Source organism: Staurois parvus, unplaced genomic scaffold (assembly GCF_062004578.1).
Source record: "Staurois parvus isolate SC_StPar_1 unplaced genomic scaffold, SC_StPar_1.0 ptg000080l, whole genome shotgun sequence".
Lineage (NCBI taxonomy): Eukaryota > Metazoa > Chordata > Amphibia > Anura > Ranidae > Staurois > Staurois parvus.
This window is the reverse complement of record NW_028317876.1, coordinates 3,581,274-3,604,452: the sequence shown is the minus strand read 5'-3', so window position 1 is coordinate 3,604,452 and position 23,179 is coordinate 3,581,274. Positions and strand designations below refer to the sequence as shown.

At 41.6% G+C, this 23,179-nt stretch overlaps 1 protein-coding gene and 1 pseudogene across 1 annotated transcript in view; one reads left to right on the top strand and one right to left on the bottom strand.

Moving 5' to 3' along the window:
• FAT1 (FAT atypical cadherin 1) overlaps window positions 1–23,179 on the bottom strand; it is a 361,321-nt gene that overhangs the window by 323,767 nt on the left and 14,375 nt on the right. The gene's annotated exons all lie outside the window — the stretch shown is intronic.
• The window catches only part of LOC149469151 (uncharacterized), a 99,909-nt pseudogene continuing 97,137 nt past the window's right edge, over window positions 20,408–23,179 (top strand).

Genomic DNA, 23,179 nt, shown 5'->3' with positions numbered 1-23,179 from the left:
CGGAACCGACCCAGACTGCGCTTGAGTACTTCCGTTAAACTACCGCTTCCCTGTCTGAGCACCGACAACAGACACCACAGCCGACCATACAAGACTAGACGACACCAGTCTTGAAGTAATCCAAAGTTTAAACTACTCTATTTGAACACAGATACAAGATCTATACACTCAGGGGACAGCCCCCCCTCCTGGCATAATGACACAGGGTGGGCAATCTACATTTAGTAACAAGAGACACACAGGTATTCAAACTTCACACCAGCAGACAGTCCCTTCAGGAGGGAGGGCTGCTGGATACACCCCCCCACTAAGCTAGTACACATAAACACATACCGTATTTTTTGCTCCATAAGACGCACTTTTTTCCCCCCAAAAAAGGGGGGAAAATGTCAGTGCGTCTTATGGAGCGAATATAAAGCGGCCGGTCCGGTATTTTTGCGGCCACCATGTCAGAATACCAGGCCGGCCGCTCAGCTGTTGTCTCCTGCAGGGCCTTACCTGTTCCTCGCTCCAGCGCTGCACAGTCTTCCCGCGCTGGCTTCTGTGACAGCCGGGTGCCCACTGCGCATGTGCTGCGCTTTGTGAATGATCCGGTGTCTTCTGGGACACATGAAAGGTCCCAGAAGGCGCCGGGCCATTCACAAAGCGAGCGCTTCTCGCACATGCGCAGTGGGCACCCGGCTGTCACAGAAGCCGGCCCGGGAAGAAGAGGGAAGGACAACTCCGCGGAAGTGGGAGCGGGTACCTGTCAAATTCAGGTACCCGCTCCCCCTCCCTCCCCAAAGGTCAGCAGTCTCTGGTCATTCCCTTCACTGTCTGCAGTCTCTGGTCATTCCCTTCACTGTCTGCAGTCTCTGGTCATTCCCTGCACTGTCTGCAGTCTCTGGTCATCCCCTGTACTGTCTGCAGTCTCTGGTCATTCCCTGCACTGTCTGCAGTCTCTGGTCATCCCCTGCACTGTGTCCGCAGTCTCTGGTCGTCTCCTGCACTGTGTCCGCAGTCTCTGGTCGTCTCCTGCACTGTGTCCGCAGTCTCTGGTCGTCTCCTGCACTGTGTCCGCAGTCTCTGGTCATCTCCTACACTGTGTCCGCAGTCTCTGGTCATCTCCTGCACTGTGTCCGCAGTCTCTGGTCATCTCCTGCACTGTGTCCGCAGTCTCTGGTCATCTCCTGTACTATGTCTGCAGTCTCTGGTTATCTGTACTATGTCCGCAGTCTCTGGTCATCTCCTCTACTATGTCTGCAGTCTCTGGTCATCTCCTGTACTGTGTCCGCAGTCTCTGGTCATCCCCTGTACTGTGTCTGCAGTCTCTGGTCATCTCCTGTACTGTGTCTGCAGTCCATTGGTTCAGAATATTTTTTTTTCTTGTTTTTCACCTCTAAAACCTAGGTGCGTCTTATGGTCAGGTGCGTCTTATGGAGCGAAAAATACGGTACATCCCATAATAGTTTGCTCCCAAGAAAGACACATAATAGAACAATGGGATGCAACCACATGACATTAAACAATCAACAACCCCCACACAATATTAGGACAGATCACTCTGTACCCCTAACATAATATGGGGAGCTGAGACAGGGGTCTCCCCACCTCTCCAAAGTGAGCTGGGTTCCATGGGCCCCCCACCCAAAGTGACTCCCATCACAGGGACCATATGGGAGATCTGGGGAGATCTTCATAGGATGTACAGATATGCTTGGGACTTTCATCTTTTAGTGTGTTGTCAATTTTATGTGTCAAATAAATTGTGAATGCCTAAATGCTGCACATAGTTAGGTGTCCCTCTGTCTCTCTCTTTTCAATATTACAGGCTGGGTTCGGTCCACAAACAGTTTGCAAATCCTTTTCGAAGTTCAGAATTTGTGTACTTTGCTGAAAACCCCAATAAAATCTATGGAATGTGAATCTTGTTTTTTTTGTTTTGACCAGCTATACAGCTAATATGCAAGCTATTGTCAAACAAAAGGCACAGAAAGACAAACATTGCCATGGAGAAAATGCACCAATGGCAAAATAAAAAATGATATATCGGTATATACTGTGTGTGTGTGTGTATATATATATCTATATAAATAAATGTAAAAAAATGAAAACACACTGAAAAGTATGGCTGCTGTAAGCCCACCCTTTGATAGAAATGTGGCTGGGTTAACTTCAATTTATCCATGATCTATTTATTTAAATGTATTGGCTCTTAAGACGTAGGTGATCTGGGCTAAGGCTATGCACTACTTTACAGGCTGTATCATATTTATGATGATGAACCTGCAAATCTTATTTCCCAAAGTTTGTGATTCACAAGCTTCACAAATCCTGGAGATGTGCCATGGCACTGGCAAACCCGAACCTCAGCCCTGGTGTACAGTAGGCTTTCCCATGACAAGGCATGGCCAACAGATGCCTGTGCTTACCTCTCTCTCCCAACTGCACATACTAAGGCGGGCCAAGCTTTACCTTCACGTTTAGGAATGATGCACTACTAGAAGATCGTGGTCAGATAATGCCTACATTCCTGGCCTAGGTGCATTTTTATACATAGACAGAATTCACATTAACAAAATATATTGCCATTAGTTTAGATCAGTAATATATTGTCATGGCCCCAAAATTTTCTACCTGCAGATGAAAAAAAAAGTATTATCTGTTTTAGATAATAAAAAGGTTATGCATTTCTATTTTAGTATAATTTTACTGATTGTTAAAAAGCAGCGAGAAAATGAACACGTCTTTTAAAAAACTGCTAATGGGTTTGTACATTGATTTTACTCATTTATAGACAGCAATATTAGCCTATAAAAGAAGTGAGCAGGACGGTGTTTTCCAACTACTGTACATAATAGGAGAAAATAAATAATGTGAATGTAACAAGAGAAATCACCAGTTATGGAAAACGATGGAGACTTGTTTAGCTTACAAGCTCATAAAGATAAGGTAGATGGGCATTTTATGGTTTCATCAAACACCTCTTCTGAAGATTACTGCACACAGTATGTGAATTGTAAGCAAATCTTGCCAGCAGTCTCAAGAACTGTCTCCTTTACATATTATACAGTTTTGCGCTACTAAAGTAGTTGTTTTGCTCCTCCAAAGCTGTTTTATATTCGCAAATAAAACCTCAGTGAAGCTGTGAATTTCACTGTTAGCTGCCCTTTTATATTATAGCTGCAGGGCCATGACTTTACGTCCGGATGCACCAATCCTCTCTAAGACACTGGCCTCAAAACTGAGCACTGGGCTTAATAGCCGTTGAGTGCTCATCGATGCCTGGGGCGAACACAAAATATTAGGATAGCTGGTTCGTCTGTCCACGTCTCCTAAATGCTTCTCTTATGTGGGCCCCCACCTTAAGGGAGTGCTACAGTAAGCCATTTTGTACACCTGCAGCAGCCCTACGAAATCTATGTTTTAACGAAGATTAAAAAAGACATTGTTTTGCTGAAGTTTAAAATTCAGTTCCCAGTTACATTAATTGTGGATCTGTATCCTTTTTATGTAATTGGACGATGGAGTAGTTGAAGGTTAACACACTTTTGATAATGTGCACTGTTATGCAGGGCTGTTCCTATTTGCTGTGCTGTATTAGACAATCCTGACCAGCTGCCCTCTTCTCCTGGCACTATAACTCACCCCCATTGTAATCTTGATTCATCCAGCTAATATGTTGCTGGGGACCATTCCAAGTACTCATCCCTCTGTTGTGGGATCATAACGGGAGCAAGTAGCTAGGCTGTCAGGAAGCAACGCACCTGAAAATAAATACCCTAGTACTTCATGGTAGGAAGAGCCCTGCTAGTAGGAAACAAAAGCTCTATGATGAAAACAATGTACAATGAAAACATGCTTGAAAAGGCTGTGCAGTCTCTTCAAGGTTTGCATGTGGACTAAGTTCACACCAGAGTCTAAGGTTTTTCTTATGATGATTTACATTTGCTCAACGGTCACTGTCAATGTGTTCTGCTTCTAGCAGAATTTTTTTTTAACATGAACTCTGTTCTAGATCCACTGAGCACTCAATCCACCAAAATACCCCAGCGTGCTGAAAGAATGTAAACTACTGCTCGGATTTTGCCACTTCCAAATCAATCACATTGCCCAACTGTCTGAATATATTGCACCTAAACAGCCTTTCCCAACCTATTTACGCCAGAGGAACCCTTGGAATAATTTGCAGGTCTGAGGGAACCCTGGCTAAAACGAATTAACTGGAGGTCAGTGGTAAAATGTATACAAAGGAGCACCTGAGACAAAATTTCATCTTTGAATACGTGAATTACTTTTTGAAACATTTAATGGATAAGAGCATCAAATACAGCCAATACATTTTGGGGAAAACGACTCCCTCTTGTCCAGGGCTTGAGTAGTCAATGGTTACAGAGAAGCATGTTTTTTTTTTTTTTAATTGTACTCACCTAGGTGGATGCAGCGTTGATCCAATGCTGTATCTGTCCCCACTGCTTCTAAGACTGAGAAGTGAATGATCAAAGACCACTGATCGCTCAGTTTTCAGGCTTAAGTGAGCAGAGATCGGTGACTGTAAGTCAATGGCTCTCTGTTCTGCACCTCCAGCGCTCACTGGAGAGCTGGGCTGCTGAGCAAGGGAAGGGAGCAGCTTTTTCAGCCTCTCAGTGGCACGCTGAGAGGCTGTGCCAGCTGCTGGTCTAGGCATCTGGGTGGATACCGACTGTAAAGACGAGATTGATTCAGAGCCTGCATCGGCTTAATGATTTCAGCCTGACAGTGGGTTTTAGCCAGCTGTTGGCTGAAAACGGGTCACAAGAGTGCAGAACGAACTGTACTCCTGTGATCCATAAGGCCAAGTAGGGAAAAAAAAAGTTTGGCTATAGTTCTTTAATAAAATCACAACTGATTGCACTAGGGGATCTGTACTGAGGCCTCATGAAGGCTAAAGGCATTAGTCTCAACACCCATCTCCAGTTCAATCTGTCATGATTTTATTAACATCAAATACTCCTTACAGTGCACTACACCCACTTAAACTTTATAAGATGGGCTTACTGACAGACCCCCTTTGTCCTAGCTGTCGAAGGGGCCATGGGGACCTGATCCATATGTTGTGGCACTGTCCCAAGCTCCACAGATACTGGGACAGTGTCCTAGGCATAATTAATCACGCTTATCAGCTATCTTTGCACCCTTTGTCCTGCATAATGGGCATTCTGGACCCGGTGATTCATAACGCTTTTGTTAAAGAGGCGGTGTCTAGAGCCTTATTTCGGGCTCGCAAAGTGCTCTTATTGCACCATAAGAGCCCTTCATCCCTATCCACTCAGGATATATAAATACCAGTCTGCGCTACGAAAAACTTATATACCAACACTGGGGACGCCTGGCTAAATTTGACAAAATATGGACTGGTTCTCTGTTGGTACCTGGCCTAGCACCAGTGGTGCTAGTGTTACCAAGTCTGTTAGGCTATGGTTGGGCCCCTTCAGTGTATGGATTTCTCCCTAAGATGGATAGGAATTGCATTTGCCCCTGGGTATTACTTTTATTGGTATGATGATCTCCTCTCGCCTTGTCTGTTAGCCAGTGGGGGGTGCAGATGCTGAAGCAACACCTGTTTTTCAGTATGTACTTTAAAGACTGTACGTCTACATGCCGACTGTTCTTTTTGCTGTTATTGTGACACAGATACTCCAGAACATGTTTTTTTTGTTTTGTTCAATAAACTTTTTTCCTGAGTAAAAAAAAAAAAAACTCCTGAAGAAGGGGGGAGCATTTTTTGGCTGTATTTGATGTTCATATCATTAAATGTTTTGAAAGGTTCCTTCTAGTGAGATAAACTTTTGTACTAGACGCTCCTCCATACACATCCAATAATTTACTGTTGGTTGTATTTGATGTTCATATCCATTAAATGTTTTGAAAGGTTCCTTCTAGTGAAATAAACTTTTGTACTAAACTCTCCTCCATACACATCCAAGAATTTACTGTCTGGTGAATGCTTCCTTTGTCACGATCAGTGTAGCCTAAGACCAGAACAGGGTCCACCTATAGTTTATTTCAGAAACATATGCTTCTTTGAAGGAAATATCACATTATGGTAGGTCCATCGGTGCCAGTTTTAATTTCTGTTGGTCCAGCATTATCACACATACATCAGAGGTCCCTTACAATTGTGGTCAAAATGCCACCCTTACTGACAGCTAAAAAGATAATTGGTGTCATATAGCTGGCCCTGCCAAGTGGCTTTGGCTCCAGAACTTTGCAGGCACCATTGAATGGGTAGTCAGTCACAGCTCAAGGAACCCCTAGCAACCTCTGGAGGACCCCTGGGGTCCACAGAACCCTGTTTGAGAATGTGTGACCGAAGTACTGCAAATCGTACAATCTAACAAAATGCAAGCTGTGGGCAGCATAAACTTAAATGCTGGTCTTACATTATTTGTAAAGGCCAAACCAAGAAAAGTTCAGCTTTCATTAAATGGCAGTACATAATTCTCCATACTTCCCTATATATGACATTTAGCAGACAAGATTCACATCACACACATGAGCTCTAGCAATTTGTGCTAATCCGTGTATGAAAGGCAGGGAGGCTAGAACAATTACAATCTGCTCAAACAACTGGTTCCTTGTAATTAGGCAATATGAATACCATGTATATTTTCACAACGCGCAAAATAACAGATTACTTAATACGTTAAACACTGTCTGCATTTCTGGCAATATTACAATCTTTCTTTCATTCCATGCCATGACTCTTTTTTCATTTGCAATTCTTAAACTCTTATTGAACGCTGCCCATGGGATTGTATATGTCTCTGGCTACATATTAAACAGGCATATAGAATGTCTCAGCAGAAGATCAGTTAAGCAACAGCATAAATATGCTTTACATAAAGCAACCACTGTGATTTAAAGGGGGAGGACTTAAATTTATTGCTCTGGAAATTTCCTGCAAGTTCTGCTAACAACACTAATTTATCATGCCGTATGTTACTTTCCTGTGTCTCCAGCTAGCATATGAGAGTCATGCTTGGCGAAAATATAAGTTCAATATGACTTTTTACAAAATCTACCTCCCCTTTTTAAAACAACAACAAAAAAATGTTTATCCACTTTGCTCCCACCCTCCCGCAATGTACTGTAAGCAGGGGCGGACTGACAACTCATGGGGCCCCCGGGCAATAGGGGATCATGGGGCCCCTGTGTCCTTGCCCACACTCAAAGCACACCCAAAAAAGCCTATAAAAATGGTAACAGGGGCATTTCATGGGGCCCCCTACTGACCCCGGGCCCTTGGGCAGTGCCCGAGTGCTCGAATGGTCAGTCCGCCCCTGACTGTAAACAAAGCAATGTATGGGTACGACACTGCCTACTTCTGGGTTTTGGGCAAGTCCCCACCCACCGCACCCACTGTCATTGTACACAGCAGGAGCCTGTTAAGTCCCAGCCAATGAATCACGGCTGTGTCCTGCTGACCGGCTGTGTACGATCACAGCCCAGTGCACTGTGTTGGTAAACAGCACAGACCTCTGTACCGAGGGAGCAATCTGTAAGTTTCTCATCTTTGCAAAGAAGGGATGAGAGACTTAGAGATCGTTTAGTAAAAGCAGCACACATTACACACATTACATATAGGTAGGCAGACATTTAACCTCTTGATCGCCCTAGATGGTAACCTCTTCCCTGTCATTAGTACAGTGACAGTGTATAGTATTATCACTGATCACTGTAATAATGTCACTAGTGATGTCAGTGGCAGTTAATCAGTTGGTGTCAGATTGCCTGCCGCACTCCCTCAGTCCCATTATAAGTCGCTGGTCACAGCCGTTAGTAGTAAAAAAATAAAAAAGGAAAAATTCCAGTATATATACCATAGTTTTTAGGCGCTATAACTTTCACGCAAACCAATCAATATACACTTACTGAGATTTTGTTGATTTTTTTTTTATCAAAGACGTAATAGAATACATTTTGGTCAAAATTTATGAAGAAATTAGATTTTTTTTAAAAAAATGTATTGTATATGTTTTATAGCAAAAAGTAAAAAAAATTGTAATTTTTTTCAAGATTTTTGGTCTTTTGTTAATTTATATTGAAAAATGTAAAAACCCAGTGGTGATCAAATACCACCATAAGAAAGCTCTATTTGTGTGAAAATATTTTTTATAAATTTCTTTGGATACAGCGTTGGATGACCATGCAATTACTGGTTAACAATAGCGCAGTGCGGTATAGCAAAAAATGGTCTAGTCATGAAGAGGGTATATAACCTTCCAGGGCTGAAGTGGTTATAAAAGGTAACAGGTGTGTATTGCTCTTCAACATATGTGTGTATTGCTCTTCAACATACCATAGATGAGAAGGTCTGAGACATGCACTGGAAAAACTCAAACTGTAATTTTTACTTCTGCTTTTGCTTTGTTGCAGCATGAACTATGCTTTCAGCCAACATGATGTAATGCAGGGTGTGAGCATGATCTACTGAGGGTTAACCTGTACTGACAGATTCATATAGGATGCCATTGTTGATCTCCTGAAATGCTAGTTGTCCTGCTGCCTCCGGCGTAAAGTGTATGTAAACTTTAACAATAGATGCTTCTTATTCGTTCCGTTTTGATCAGTTAAATATACCATTGAAAGCATTTTATAACAAGTGCAAAAAAATTGTTGTTAATCCAGACAGGAATCTTGTGAACAGATAACTTCCTGTGCCCTTTGCCCCTGGACTAGTATCAGTTAATATTTGTCCCTGCTATCTCCTGGACTACAAAACACCTCCCTTTGTTATGGAGCAGAGTGGGTGGTGTTATATAGTCAAAACACATTCCCTCACAGGCTGGGGAAGAAATAAGATTTGTAAATGTTACTTTACTGCAGTGGTCTCCAAACTGAGGTCCATGAGCTAAATGAGGCCCTTGCATGCAGCTATTGGGGTGCTGTTCTTCCCACTGATACAAGGCACTATTCCTCCCACTTGCACCAACAATGAGTTACCATTCCTCCCCCTGACACCAAGGATGGGGCATTTTTCTTTTCACTGACATGAACGATAGGGCTCTCCCACTGACACCAAGGATGGGGCACCATTCCTACCACTGACACTAATGATGGAGCACCATTCCTCCCACTGACACGAACGATGGGGCCTTCTTACTCCCACTGAAACCAATGATGGGGCATTTTGCTTTCCACTGACACCAATGATGGGGCACCATTCCTCCCACCGACATCAATGATGGGGCACTATTCCTCCCACTGACACTAATAATGGGGCACCAATCCTCCCACCTACACCAATGACGGGACACTATTCCTCCTCCTACAGACCACAGGCACTATGTCATTTTTTTTTACTACCACTGACCAGCAAGCCTGAGACATTTTCTACTCCCATTGACACCGGGGAATTTTCTACTCCCACTGGCCACAATCCAATGGCCATGATCTAATCCCACTGGCCATGATCTACTTCCACTGGCCACAATGTTGGAGACACCTGCACTACTGCAACAGAGACAAATTGTGTCTCCTGTCTTGCCAGACAGGGATGTGCCACTGGAGAGCTGTGTAAGGCTACCTTCACACTACTATGGCAGCGATTTGATCAGATATTCAGAGCAAATATGTAGTGTGACTTGCGTTTTTGATGCATTTTGATGTGATTTTCATGTCTCTTAATTTTTGTTTTTAATAAGCATATCTGGTGTGACATATGACATATCTGGTGGGAATAAAACACTGAAATTGCTTTTTGTTAGAGGAGCGGTCCAGACACACTACTGTTTCATAGTTCCGACACACCTTCTACAAAAGAAAACAGAAGGGTCTACTGATACCTTGGTGGATCATATGTTTCCGGTGCTTGCCCCACATGGGTCTCTTGTTGGAGACCCTGTTTTTTCAGTGTGCTCCTTATTTAGATTGAAGTACAATTAGACCATTAACCTAATCATACTGAACTATATGTATGGCATCAGGGTGCCCTATGAGGGAATGATACTTATCGTTATGTTTCTTTTATGATCTCCTTTCGATTGTATTGTCATGTCATTTGCACTATCCTGTTATTCTTGTATATGTTACAGTTTTTGCATTATCCTTCATAAACAATTATTATAAAAAAAGAACACTGAAATTGCATAAAAAATGCATCAAATCGTATGTAGATGCATTTTTGGTGCATTTCATTTGAAGTCTATGGGGCCAAAATCATGCTGGAATTGCACCTAAAAGATACAGGACCCTTTTCAAAAAATGCAACGTGCTGAGTTATTATATTATTATTATTATACAGGATTTATATAGCGCCAACAGTTTGCTCAGCGCTTTACAATATAACGGGAGACAATACAGCAATAATACAGTTCAATACAAGAGGGATAGGAGGGCCTGATCCTGGGAGCTTACAATCTAAGAGTTTCTTTCATGCAAATGAACACCATTGAAAAAATGTAATTTCCATTGTCATGTGATTCTCTGCGACTCTGAAATCACACTAGTGTGAACCAGGCTTAAATCCCAGGACTGCATGGAAATGCAAATCCTTTGTCAGGTAAACCAGCTCACATATATGTATTTCAAGTGTGTATTCAGCTGTTTGCCTGGAGTTCAGCTTTAGGATTACAGTTGCCATCCCTGCATGCAATGTACTAATAGAATTAATGATTGCAAGAACAGAAGATGGATATTTAAAAGGTAGGCAGCAGCTATTATACGTGCTTTAAGCAGCTTATTTTTGAATGGAGTGCCTCATTAAACATTTTGTGTAATGGCAAAAAGTGCCATTTAGAAATGCACTGCTGTGAAAATGTGACATTTAATTCAACTCTTATCGAGGTTACTTTCTTTAGAATGAATGTCACATCAGCAGTACAGGAAGTTTAATATTGTCGGCCCTTCAGTAACTGATGGGCAGTGTAGTCTAAACAAACAATCGCCTAAGAACACAATGGCGTGCTCCATGTTTCCTGGACAGACTTTAATAACTTCCTATTGCATTTGGAACAGGATACTTTCTGCTCCTTTAGCTGGAAACTAGATGCATTGTTTAAGCCTATCCGATACAAGCGAATACACACAACGCAACCTTATCATATTCTTCACCTCCGGTAACAGCACACTGCTGTTTGAAATGGTTACAACAGAAGCTGAAATCCTTTCCGGAAGGCAGTTTTATGATGTACTTTATACTTTGCTGGCAGAGTTTAGGCAATGTATTGTGAAGATGGGTGGTGCAGAGGTAAAATGTGTGAGCATGTAAACCGATCCTCTATTAATATGACTGTACAGAGCTGCGAGGGACTCACTCATCACCAGGACTGTTTCTAAGACGATACGTACTGGTACACTGATATTTTGGTCATTTGTTGGCCAAGACATCCAAGGGCCGTTTATAATGAAATCATCCACATTTGTATGAGCAGCATTGTAGGAGCAGAGGACTAGTTTTTCCTGTATTCGCCCTAAATGTACAGGCAGATGTATGTGAAATTTATGTTAACCTAATTATCTTTACTATTATACTAGATTTATATAGCGCCAACAGTTTGTGCAGTGCTCTACCAAATGGAGGGAGACAGTACAGTTACAATACAAGGGGAATCAGAGGGTCTTGCTCGTTAGAGCTTACAATCTAAAAAGAAAGGGTGAAGTGATACAAACGGTAATAACTGTGGGAGATGAGTTGATGGCAGGGGCGGACTGACCATTTGGGAACTCGGGCACTGCCCGAGGGCCCAGGGTCAGAAGGGGGCCCCATGAGATGCCCCTGGTACCTTTCATAGGCTTTTTTGGGGTGTGGTTTGAGTGTGGGCAAGGACACAGGGGCCTCATGATCCCCTATTGCCCGGGGGCCCCATGAGTTGTCAGTCCGCCCCTGGTTGATGGAGAAAGTTACAGTTGCCCTCCAGCTGATTTACCCCCCCCCCCCTTCCTGACCAGGCCATTTTTTCTGCGCTACTACAACTGACAATTGCACGGTCATGCAACATTGTACATAAATTAAATGATGTCCTTTTTTTCCCCACAAATAGAGCTTTCTTTTGGTGGTATTTGATCACCTTTGCGGTTTTTTTTTTTTTGCACTATAAACAAAAAAAGACTGACAGTTTTGAAAAAAAAAATAGAGCTTTCTTTCGGTGGTATTTGATCACCTATGCGTTTGGTTTATTTTTGCACTATAAACAAAAAAAGCCCGAAATTTTTTAAAAATAACAAAAACCCCACAATTTTTTTTACTTTTGCTATAAAACATATCCAGTAAAAAAGTTTAAAAAATAAAATGTCTTCATAAATTTAGGCCAAAATGTATTCTTTGCTAAAAAAAATCCCAATACGTGTAAATTAATTGGTTTATGTGAAAGTTATAGCATCTACAAATGACAGTATATATAGTGGAATTTTTATTTGTATTTTTTTTTTTTACTAGCAATGGCGCTGATCAGCGACTTATTGTGGGACAGCAGGACTGCGGCGGGCATTCTGACACTGGGGAGGAACTGGTTTAATGCCACTGACATCCCCAGTGACATTAATACAGTGATCAGTGCTAATAAGAAGGCCTGACACTGTACCAATGACTCTGGACAGGAAGGGGTTAACATCTGGGGCGATCAAAGGCTTAACTGTGTGTGTTTTACTGCGTGCTGTGTTCTGTGCTTTACCACGTAAGCACACTGCTTTGTATGGCTCCACTACTGTATGCAGAGCCATATAAAGCAGTGTGCTGAAGCTGAAAGGGGAGAGATCTGTATTATTTACATACAGACCTCTCCCCCCGGCAGTGATACTCGACGATCGCTGGTTGCCAGAGAGGAATCACAGTCTGGGACCAGCTGATCAACAGCTGAAGCCGCCCCCGACCTGGAAATACAAAATCATGTATATATACGTGATTTTGCACAGCCCTGTAGCAGTAGTTCTGCTATAGGGCGGTCAGGAAGCAGTTAAGGAGCTTATCCTGAAAAATAAAAGTAGATTGAATGAACTACTTCTCTATAGATAAAAGAGTTATTATTATAATAGAGGATTTATATAGCGCCAAGAGTTTGCTCAGCTCTTTACAAAATAAAGGGAGACAATACAGCAACAATACAGTTCAATACGAGAGGGTTAGGAGGGCCCTGCTACTTGGAGCTTACAATCTAAGAGTTATTCAATGTATTCTTAATACATTGTGAGATTTTTGCTTCATCTTTCTGCATGTACCTTTTCCTCACACTGCCAGAAGACCCTTTACAAGACCCCGAACACTAGGTTGAAAAATAAACAGGAACTGTTGTAAAAGCAAACAGCCTAGGGGAATGAATGTAAAAAAAAAGATGATGATAAAATGACAGGACGTGGGGAATGCGGCCACCCTTGAAGTTCAAGTGCTCCAGATTCTGGTCAACCATTCCTAAAATGCTTTTCTGTACAGCCACTTTCCAGGCAGCCATCACACTGGTTACTAAAGTTCTAGTTACTGGTTAATAGATAGAAAACGTTACCTAGACAAACATGCCCTTCCCTGTTTCCGTGCCCATACAATGAGCAAGCTCGTGACTAAGTGATGGCTCTAAGGGGTGTTATTGATGAAGAGCTTATCTTACTTTCTGCTCATTGGCGGCATGATTATAATGATTGAACATCTTGATTGATACTTGCTACTTTAAACATTAGAAGAACAATAACTTTGTACAGTTGTATGTATACATACTTATCGATAATGATGTCTGGTATGAGTTTGCAGACTTTGACCGGTGTCTTTTTTTATGATTTCATGGAGATGAAGGTTACACCCCATTTATATACACATCAAACTGGAAGTTAGATAATCTTATCAGATATTGCAAAAATAGATTGGGCTATTGGATCAAAGTTCAGTGCTAATCATATGATACTTAAGAGATTTATTACAGTAACAAGATACAGTTATGTCTGTGTTGGGAAACTTGCCTGAGCATCAGCATAATGTGATAAATGTTCCTGCTTGTGTGATAAGGTGTGACTCTCAGCGAAAATGCTGTTGATTGCTGAGAAAATCTTTTTGCATTTTGATTGCTATACTGTCCCATTTCCAGCAGTGATACCTCACATCTACTGTACATAGATTATTTGATTTCAGAATTCACCGAACAATACAAAAAATGCAGCAATTCAATCAGCTGTCAGATTTCACTGTTCTGACCATTCTGAATGAAATAAGTTTGATATTTGTTTGGTTTTACCATGTTGTGTTAAACATGGCCAACTGTGCTGAATCTTCAGAATCTACAAAAAAACCTAAATTCAAACATGGAACAGCGTGTTATCTTTGTGTCAATGCATAAATACACATTATTTCAACTAGAAGACAAACAGATGGATTAGATCTGTTTTTCAGACTTTGCAACAGTTTGAGGATGCGGAAGGAAAGCAAGGTTTGCTTTCAAGGCTTGCTATTAAGAACTTGTTTACACTAGCTAGCGGCAGCCCTCTGAAGATCCACGGCAGATCATTTTTCAGAGGCATTTGATAGGTGGTGAGGTGGCATTATGTGCCTCCTCACTGCCTTTTTAAAGCCTTAGGATCCATGCACACTGGCTTAAAAAATGCTGCTTCTAAAGGAGTTTAGCAGGCAGCTAATGCTATCCTATGTGTCCATGAACATTAGGTAGTCTAGTGGCATTTTGTAAGCTCAGAGTTTAGCAGCAGAAAAAACATACCCATCTGTTTTCCATTTTTGAGTGTTTTTCTGGTAGAAAACACTAAAATGTCCTAAATGCTGCTAAACGCTCCTAAATGCTGCTCATACAAAAAAATGCTCAGAATTAATTTTTTTTTTTCTGTCAAGAGCACTGGCCTTTTTTTTAAGCTAGTGTTCATGGAGCCTTAAAGTGTTTATAAAGTTATTTTTTTTCTTTTAAAATAACAAATATGTTATACTTACAGTACCTGCTTTGTACAATGTTCTTCTTGGGTCCCCTGCTAGTGCTCCTTGCTCCTCCCTTTCTTGGTTTGTTTCCATAGGAAGAGTAGCTTCCTATTGTGGCACACTTGTGTGCTCAATCCCAAGCTGTACTGCCTGGTCTACAGACACAGACAGTAAGGCTTGGACCCCCCCCCCCCCCCTGGTCCTTTGTCACTAAATTTGACTGACAGTAGCAGGAGTCAATGGGAAGAGCAGGGAGTAGAGGAGAGAGACACTGCAGGTGAGCAAAAATATGGTTCAGGATTGGGCTCAGGTAAGTACAAGGGGGGTGATACACGTACTAAAACAGTAGTAAATGTCTAGGCTTTACAAGCACTATAGTTGTCTAAATTCATTTTTTTCTCATTAATCTACATTCAGTACCCCATAATGACAAAGTGAAAACAGAACTTTAGAAATGTCTATTAATTTATTAAAAATGAAAAAAAACGGAAATATCATATTGGCATAAGTATTTAGACCCTTTAGCTCAGGTGCCTCCCATTTTTCTTGATCATTGCTAAGATGCTTCTACACCTTGATTGTTACCCAGTAGTAAATTAAATTGATTGGACATGATTTTGAAAGGTACACACCTCTCTATAAAAGGCCTCACAGCTAACAATGCATACTGTATCAGAGCAAAAGCTATGAGGTCAAAGGTACTGCCTGCAGAGCTTAGAGACAGGATTTTTGCAAGGCATAGATCTGGGGAGGGCGAAAAAATTCTGCTGCACTGAAGGTTCCCAAGAGCACAGTGGCCTCCATATTTCTCATACGGAAGAAATTTGGAACAACGAGGACTCTTTCAAGAGCTGGCCAAACTGAGCTATCAAGGAAGAAGGGCCTTAATAAGAGACATGACAAAAAACCTGGTGGTTACTCTGACTGAGCTCCAGAGATCCTGTGTGGAGAAGGGACAAGGTTCCAGCGGGACAACCATCACTGCAGCACTCACCGATCTGGCCTTTATGTGAATGGCTAGATGGAAGCCTCTGCTTAGTGCAAAACACATGAAAGCCCGCTTGGAGTTTGCAAAAAAGCACCTGAGGGATTCTCAGACGGTGAGGAACAAGATTCCCTGGTCTGATGAAACCAAGATTGAACTCAATTATAGATTGAACTCAATTGTTATGTCTGGAGGAAACCAGGCACAGCTCATCATGCCCAGTACCATCCCAACAGTGAAGCTTGGTGGTGGCAGCATCATGCTGTGGGGGTGTTTTTCAGCAGCAGGGACTCGTAGAATGGTCAGGGTTGAGGGAAAAGCTAAATGGAGCGAAGTACAGAGATATCCTCAATGAAAACCTGTTTCACAGTGTTCAGGACCTGAGACGCGAAGGTTCACCTTCCAACATGACAACCATCCTAAGCACACAGCCAAGACAATACAGGAGTGGCTTAGTAACAACTCTGTGAATGTCCTGGAGTGTCCCAGCCAGAGCCCTGACTTGAACCCTTTCATGGCTTTGTGAGTATGCACAATCTGTTATACAGCATGCAATGAGATTTTTGTCACATTCTTGATTTAATGACACTTTAAGTAACATTCTAAAAAAAAACAACCCTAATGAGTGTTTTTATCAACCAATAATCCATTGAACTCTATCCTTATCCTTTTTTTTTTAATTTGGAATGCTGGCAAATCTAAAAGTGTAATGCTGTAGATACTGCTTTACTATTATCCAAAGGAACATTGGGTGTTTGGGAACAAGAGGGTTTTGTTATCAATGGATTACAGTGGACTGAGCCAGGGAATGTATGTGTATTTATCATGACATTTTACATACAAACAATATACATGAGAAATGAGATGTGAACATCTGTAAGAAAAAGGCTCTTCCATGGCATGGTACATATTAGTGGTTGTTCACACTTACACTTGCGGCTTGGATTCACACCGCCTACATATGTTCACCATGCCTGAACATTGCAATGTATGAAGCATTAGCAGTATGAAGAAAATACAGACATTATGCTGCAGTATGCTAAACTATAATGAGACCAAAGACTTTCTCTTTTCAAAGGATTATTTTCACAAAAGTGATATTTCAAATGATATTTAAGATTAGTCCACACAAAAGTGATATTTAAATTGATATTTCGGATTAGTCCACACAAAGTGATATTTACATATGAGACACCTGGGAATTATTGCAACCACTCTACAGCTGAACTCCAGCCAAGCAGCAGCTAACATTGTAGATAAAATACATAGAGGAGCTGTTTTACTTAGTAACAGATTTTTATTCTGCCCCTCTGAATCCTGAGATTTACACAGCTCTTCCACACTGGCAGAGCAGCGGATCTGATTTTTCTTTACTGCATTTCAGTAACCCCAAGTTCACACCTAAGAGTTTTCTGCAGCGATTTGCAGAAATGCAGTACAGTCCATTTAACATGATTTCCTATGAGACATGCTCACATTTCTGCGTTTTCACCCTGTGAGTTTTTTTGAAAAGGGTCAGGGACTTTTTTCAATGCAAAAAGTTGCATTTTTGGTTCTATAGGCTTCAATGGAAATGCTGCAAAAAAGTATGTATTTCGTTTTTGCCAAGTTTTTGATGCATTTTGAGTTTACATCTGCCTAGCAACAAGAAAAAAAAAGAAAAGCAAAACGCGGCAAAAACACAGGTGCAAAATGTAAAGCAAAACGCAATGCAGAAACGGGTCAAATGCAACCTGCATAGGTGTGAACCTAGCCTTACATTTACAGGTCTTGTCCCTTTCCCACCTTGTGAGTGCACATTGAAAGGAGGAACAGCAGATGAATTAACTCATCTCTCTATCACTCTGCTCTTTCCTGCGTATTAGTATGTTCCCTTTTATGACTGATGTGCTCCTTGTGCTGTTTCTCCATCTTCCCGTCTGAGTTCTACTGTACAGGGGTTAGCAAGATGCTGACACTGAGTAAAATTCAGTGCTTACATTGCCTGCATTTAAAAAATAATTATGATGTATTAATAAATACAGAGCTGACTTAGCATGTGTATTTAACATTGCCTGGAGTACTTTAGTTTTAATTAACAAAAAAATAGAAACTCAAGTGTTTTTATAATCTTTATTATACTTCGGGGGTCTTCAAACCTTTCAAAGAAAGGGCCAGTATCCTGTCCTTCAGACTTTAGGTGGGCCAGGTTAGGGCCAGCGGGGGGTAGAAAATGTCCTGGTCCCAGCCAGGGGTGAACTGACCATTTGGAAACTCGGGCACTGCCCGAGGGCCTGGGGTCAGTAGGGGGACCCATGAGATGCCCCTGGTACCGTTTTCATAGGCTTTTGTGAGTTTGGGCAAGGACACAGGGGCCCCATGATCCCCTATTACCCGGGGGCCCCATGAGTTGTCAGTCCGCCCCTGGTCCCAGCATCAGTGAGAATGAACATGGCCTCAGGGTTGATGCTCAGTAGGAGGAAGAGTATTAGTGGGAAGAATAGTACACCATCTTTTAATTCAATGGAAGTAATGCCCCATTGTTGGTCTCAGTAGGAGGAATAGTGACCTAAGGGCCGGGTAAAAGGTAGCAAAGGGCCCTAAATGGCCCTCAGGCTGTAGTTTGGAGACCCCTGTAATACTGCAACATCCTTCACACAGTAAATGAATGTTTCTCTTCTTTAGCAAAGATTTCATTACTTTTGCAGTGCTATGAGGAGTAATGCCAGGTAGCCATTCCAATATGCTGTTGCCTATATTTATACATCCCATTTAATGATGTCTGTGGAAGAGTGAAAAGTGGCAGGTATCATCTGACCAAATACCTGGGTAGGGATTGCAATGAAGATAGCCAAATCTGGGAGATATCCTATTAAAGTATATGTAAACCCACAGCCAGTGGTGTATTTAGGTTTTGTTCTGCCCTAGGCAACACAAAAATTGAACGCCCTCCCCCCCACCTGAGAGAGCCTTCCACTAACAACCCCCCCCCCACCCCCTCCGGCAACTCTGGTCATCCCCAGGACCAACAGCTGGGCTCTGCATACACCATCAAGCAGCCCACAGCCTCTCTCAGATCTCAACTGGTCCCCATGCTGCTTGTGTCCCTTCTTCCGGAGGGCAGTGCTGCCCCCCTATAAAATGTCACCCTAGGCAAATGCCTTGTTTACCTTGTGGTAAATACACCCCCGCCCACAGCCCATGCAGTTTAAAATAGAAATGAAAGCTAAAACATTTGTGTATACATTTACAAAACATTATAAATAGCTTTTCCCCCTTTTTATAACTGACCACATAACCTCTGTTCTCAGCTGTATAGAGAGATCAAGGGAATAGAAACGTCAGCACACTGATCTTCCCAGTGGATGGCTGTGCCCCTTGGGTGCATCAGAGCACGTCTAATCATTGAAGGAGAGCAGGCTGAGTTCCCAGCATAGCTAGAGAACTAACCACAGTGTGCTCTCATGCCTAGCGTGGTCAGTTTTTAATAGGAAAGCAGAGGAACTGGCAGGAACACTGGGGATTTCACACAAAGGAAGCAATGCAAAGAGAACAGGATACTTTTTCATACAAGTACACGGCACGGCAGGCACATTACAGAGATATGAAATGTTAAATATACATAATATATGAAATAAATAAGCGTACAATCTGCATTGCATTTTGTTACACATACCACCTCTAAAATTGTCCCTTTTTACATATTTTATATTCAAGTATATCTCTAGTCACATTTTTATTTTAGTTTTTGATAGGAAGGGCAATAATTAGAACTCATTCAATGTTAATTAATTTTTTTCTACAAAATGTTAGGCATGCCCTGTGTCAGTGATGTGGTTACACCTCTAGCCCTGACTGGAGTCCAATTTAAAAGTAAACTCCACGCTAAGAAAATATTGTCTAAATACAAGAGTCATGTGTATCCTTACTTGACTCTTGGTGTGCTTTGTGTATTTATTTCATATTTGTGCAGTAATGTGAACCTTTGCCTCTGTTCAGGACCTTCCAGTAATAAAGACCGGTCACTGCTGTTCTCTCTCCTTGTGCAGGGTGACTGGTCCTGTCTCCGCCCCCTCCTATAGCTTTCAGCATGCAGCCTGTAGTAGGTGGGGCCTGCAGGGTGCCTCCCAGAGCTTTGTTCTCTGCACAGGCCTATGTACAGCACAGTGGTGATGTCTATGCAATTTATCAAGGTAATATTTACATTTGCAAAGGCATTTAGTGCACGCAAAATGGATTTATATTTTTTGTGGCTATTGAGGAATACAGTATATTTAAATGAAAGTACTCAGGGTTCAGTTTCAAGGCACAAGAGCTATACAGGGCAGGTATTTTTGTAGCTCTACTGGAACTTGTGTCCCTGCTACCTGAGCCATTTGATTGACAGGCTTACAGGAGGGAGGAGATGAAAGGAGGATTGCAAATGGCTACACCCTAGGCTAGAAACTGGACCTTCACAACTGGACTCAGGGGCAGCGAAAGTAAAGGTGCAGGCTGGCATCAGGGGAGAAGATCCATGAGGCCATTTGGGAACCCACTAGGCACCAGGGAGATCTACAGGACCAGAGTCAGGGGAGAATATGGAGCTGGTAGAGGGACTGAGCACTGAACCCCCGGAGATGGCGGAGCATATGTGTGCAGCTGGCAGTTGTACCAGGGAAGAGAGTGACCTTTGTGTATCCAGGGTGCATCTCTTAACTCTCAGACACCTCCACCCAGCCTATAAGAACGCTCGACAGACTGTTATCAGGAGGACATTCAATGGGCACCTAAGTGGTGAGTGGCCTTTGGCTACCCCTGTTGGTGCTGAACTTGTCTACCATTGCCGGGACCTTTCTGCTGGCAGCAGGACTTTATTTAAATAAAACTTCACCATCCTTTCAATTTCAGCTAAGTTAGAGCATTTTCTCAATCTTTGGATTAAAAATTAATTTGTTTGAAGGTTGAGCGCACTAACATTGCATTATATAACTCCCTTACACATATTATTCCACTGGCCAGTGGTTAGTGAGGGTCTTAGGACAGTACGTAGGCCTTATAGTTAGCCGCATTCTCTTATAATGCATTCTGGAGTTAGTGTTCTTGTTTATTGCGATCAGCAGAGTTGTTCACTCATTTGCCTAGTGTATTCTGGCAAGGCCATTCACAAGGGACTAACAGAAAGCCATTTCTATTTACCACATTGTGTCTTTGCAAATCTCAGTGGTCGATAGCATGTCGACCCTGCTGTTGTCATACCAGTCAGTTTTCAGGGCTTACTTCAGCCTGAATAAAGCCTATTATATCAACACCGATGCGTCAGTGTATTGCCAGCTCCAGTTAAAAGGTGGATCACCACTGGAAACAGTATAAAAAAACAACATTTTCAGCAGCTCCCCATAAACATACAAATACCCATAAACATAAACTTCTATTTATATGCACTATGATTAATTCTATGTGCAGATGTACAAAGGTGAATGCAGAACTAACTAAGGAGCTACAGTTAGTAGTCTATATAAAATCTATTTTAGTTTTATGGCATCTTAGCTGTACTAAGGCAAGTAACAAGTATGCTTGAAACATAAATTGTCTAACTGATAAGTATGCATCATTTATAAATGCATTAAAAACAAAAAACACCTCCACTGGCATTTCTAAAATCAATGAATATTTGCAGTAAAAGCTATCCGTTGTGAAGTTCCATTAGAAATCTATATCACAGACCTTAGAGGATTCTCCCTAACGCCCACTTTTCATTCCATGTGTCAGCCATTCTCGCATTTACCATTGCTATTTGCATAGCTCAATTCTAAACCTTCCTGTTACATTTAGCAGTTCTGTGATAAAGACACTGTTCGCTAAAATAACATTTTAAGATGTGTAAAAAAAGACAAGTTCTTAATAAAACATGTTCTTTTGGAAAATTAAAAACATATTTATTATTCTTGCTTGCTTTAGTTAAATGTTATAATTTCTAAAATTCCCATAGTAGACTTATTCACAGCTGAAATGACTAAAACATTATTCATAATCACAGCCGAATTACCTAAAACAATAGTATCAAGATTATTTAATTACAATCTATTAAATATCAGAGATGAGCATTTTGTTTTACATTTTAATATCAATTCCTACATTTTAATATCAATTCCTACAGAGAGAATTAATAGGTTTATATTATGAACCATTTACTCCATAGTGTGCTGTGGTAACACGTTTCACAGTATGCTATCTCATGTATTTTAGCATGCTGTGTTAAAGTGGTAGTAAACTCACATGGTTGATTTTTACCTATAGGTAAGCCTATAATACGGCTTACCGTAAGTACAGTAAATATCTGCTAAACATGCACCATTTATTAGCAGCAGCCGGTGACATCACTGGCGCATGTGCACTGGGCTCTGAATGGACTGTGCCATCCATTTAGAACTCTGTGCCATGGCTGAGACTTCCACGCACATCTGCAGGAGTGACATCATCGTGGCCTGGCCATTCATACGGCCAAAGCCTGTGAACCTGGAAGAAAGACCAGGTGAAGATGGAAAGGCCTACAATGGTGACAACACTCCCCTGAAGGACTTAGTTTTCAGGTAAGTCTGTCATAATGTGCTAGTATGCAGTGCATACTAGCACATTATGACTTAAACTGCCCGAGGGCACAATTTTATTTTTGTGGTGTGGTTTACTAGTACTTTAAGGGAGCCAATTCATTTTGAATGGCCCTTAGTATTTCTGCAATGGGTTTTGCACAGTGATGGACTGTGGCAGCCTATTGTTGTGCATGAGCAGTAGGGCATACTGTGAATGAGCCATACTGTAGGAAAAAGGACCATGTGTGACCTTCCCTATGCTCTCTATCCGTTCCGTGGTAATGTTTTTTTTTTTTATTACACTCTATGGAAGACACCCATACAGACGAACTACCACAAGTTATTCAGCTCAGAAGAGAAAGGCCTGTCCTGGAGAAGGTCACAACGTTTGGGAGAGGAGGATATGATGATCTGAGGTCTATGTTGGGGCATACATTTTTTGAAAAGCATTATTATCCTTTAAAAGGTTCTCCATTGTTTCAATCTACTCTGCAACGCTGATATGCTGCACAAATCAATATGATTCTCATAGTTATCTTGGCTTCTTAACTTACAGCTGAACTCCAAGCAGATATAATAGAAAAAAACACAATTATGTCCAGTTATGTGTTCATTAAAAAAAGCCCTAAATATATTTTCATCTAGTCCATCTAGTCAATCTTCATCTTAGATTATTTCAACCCTATGCATAGCAAAACTCTGGTCAGGAAAGGAAGAGTCAGTCTAGCTCAGAGCTGTCACTTAGAAAGCAGAGAGTAAGAATTAGAAGAATGATTACTT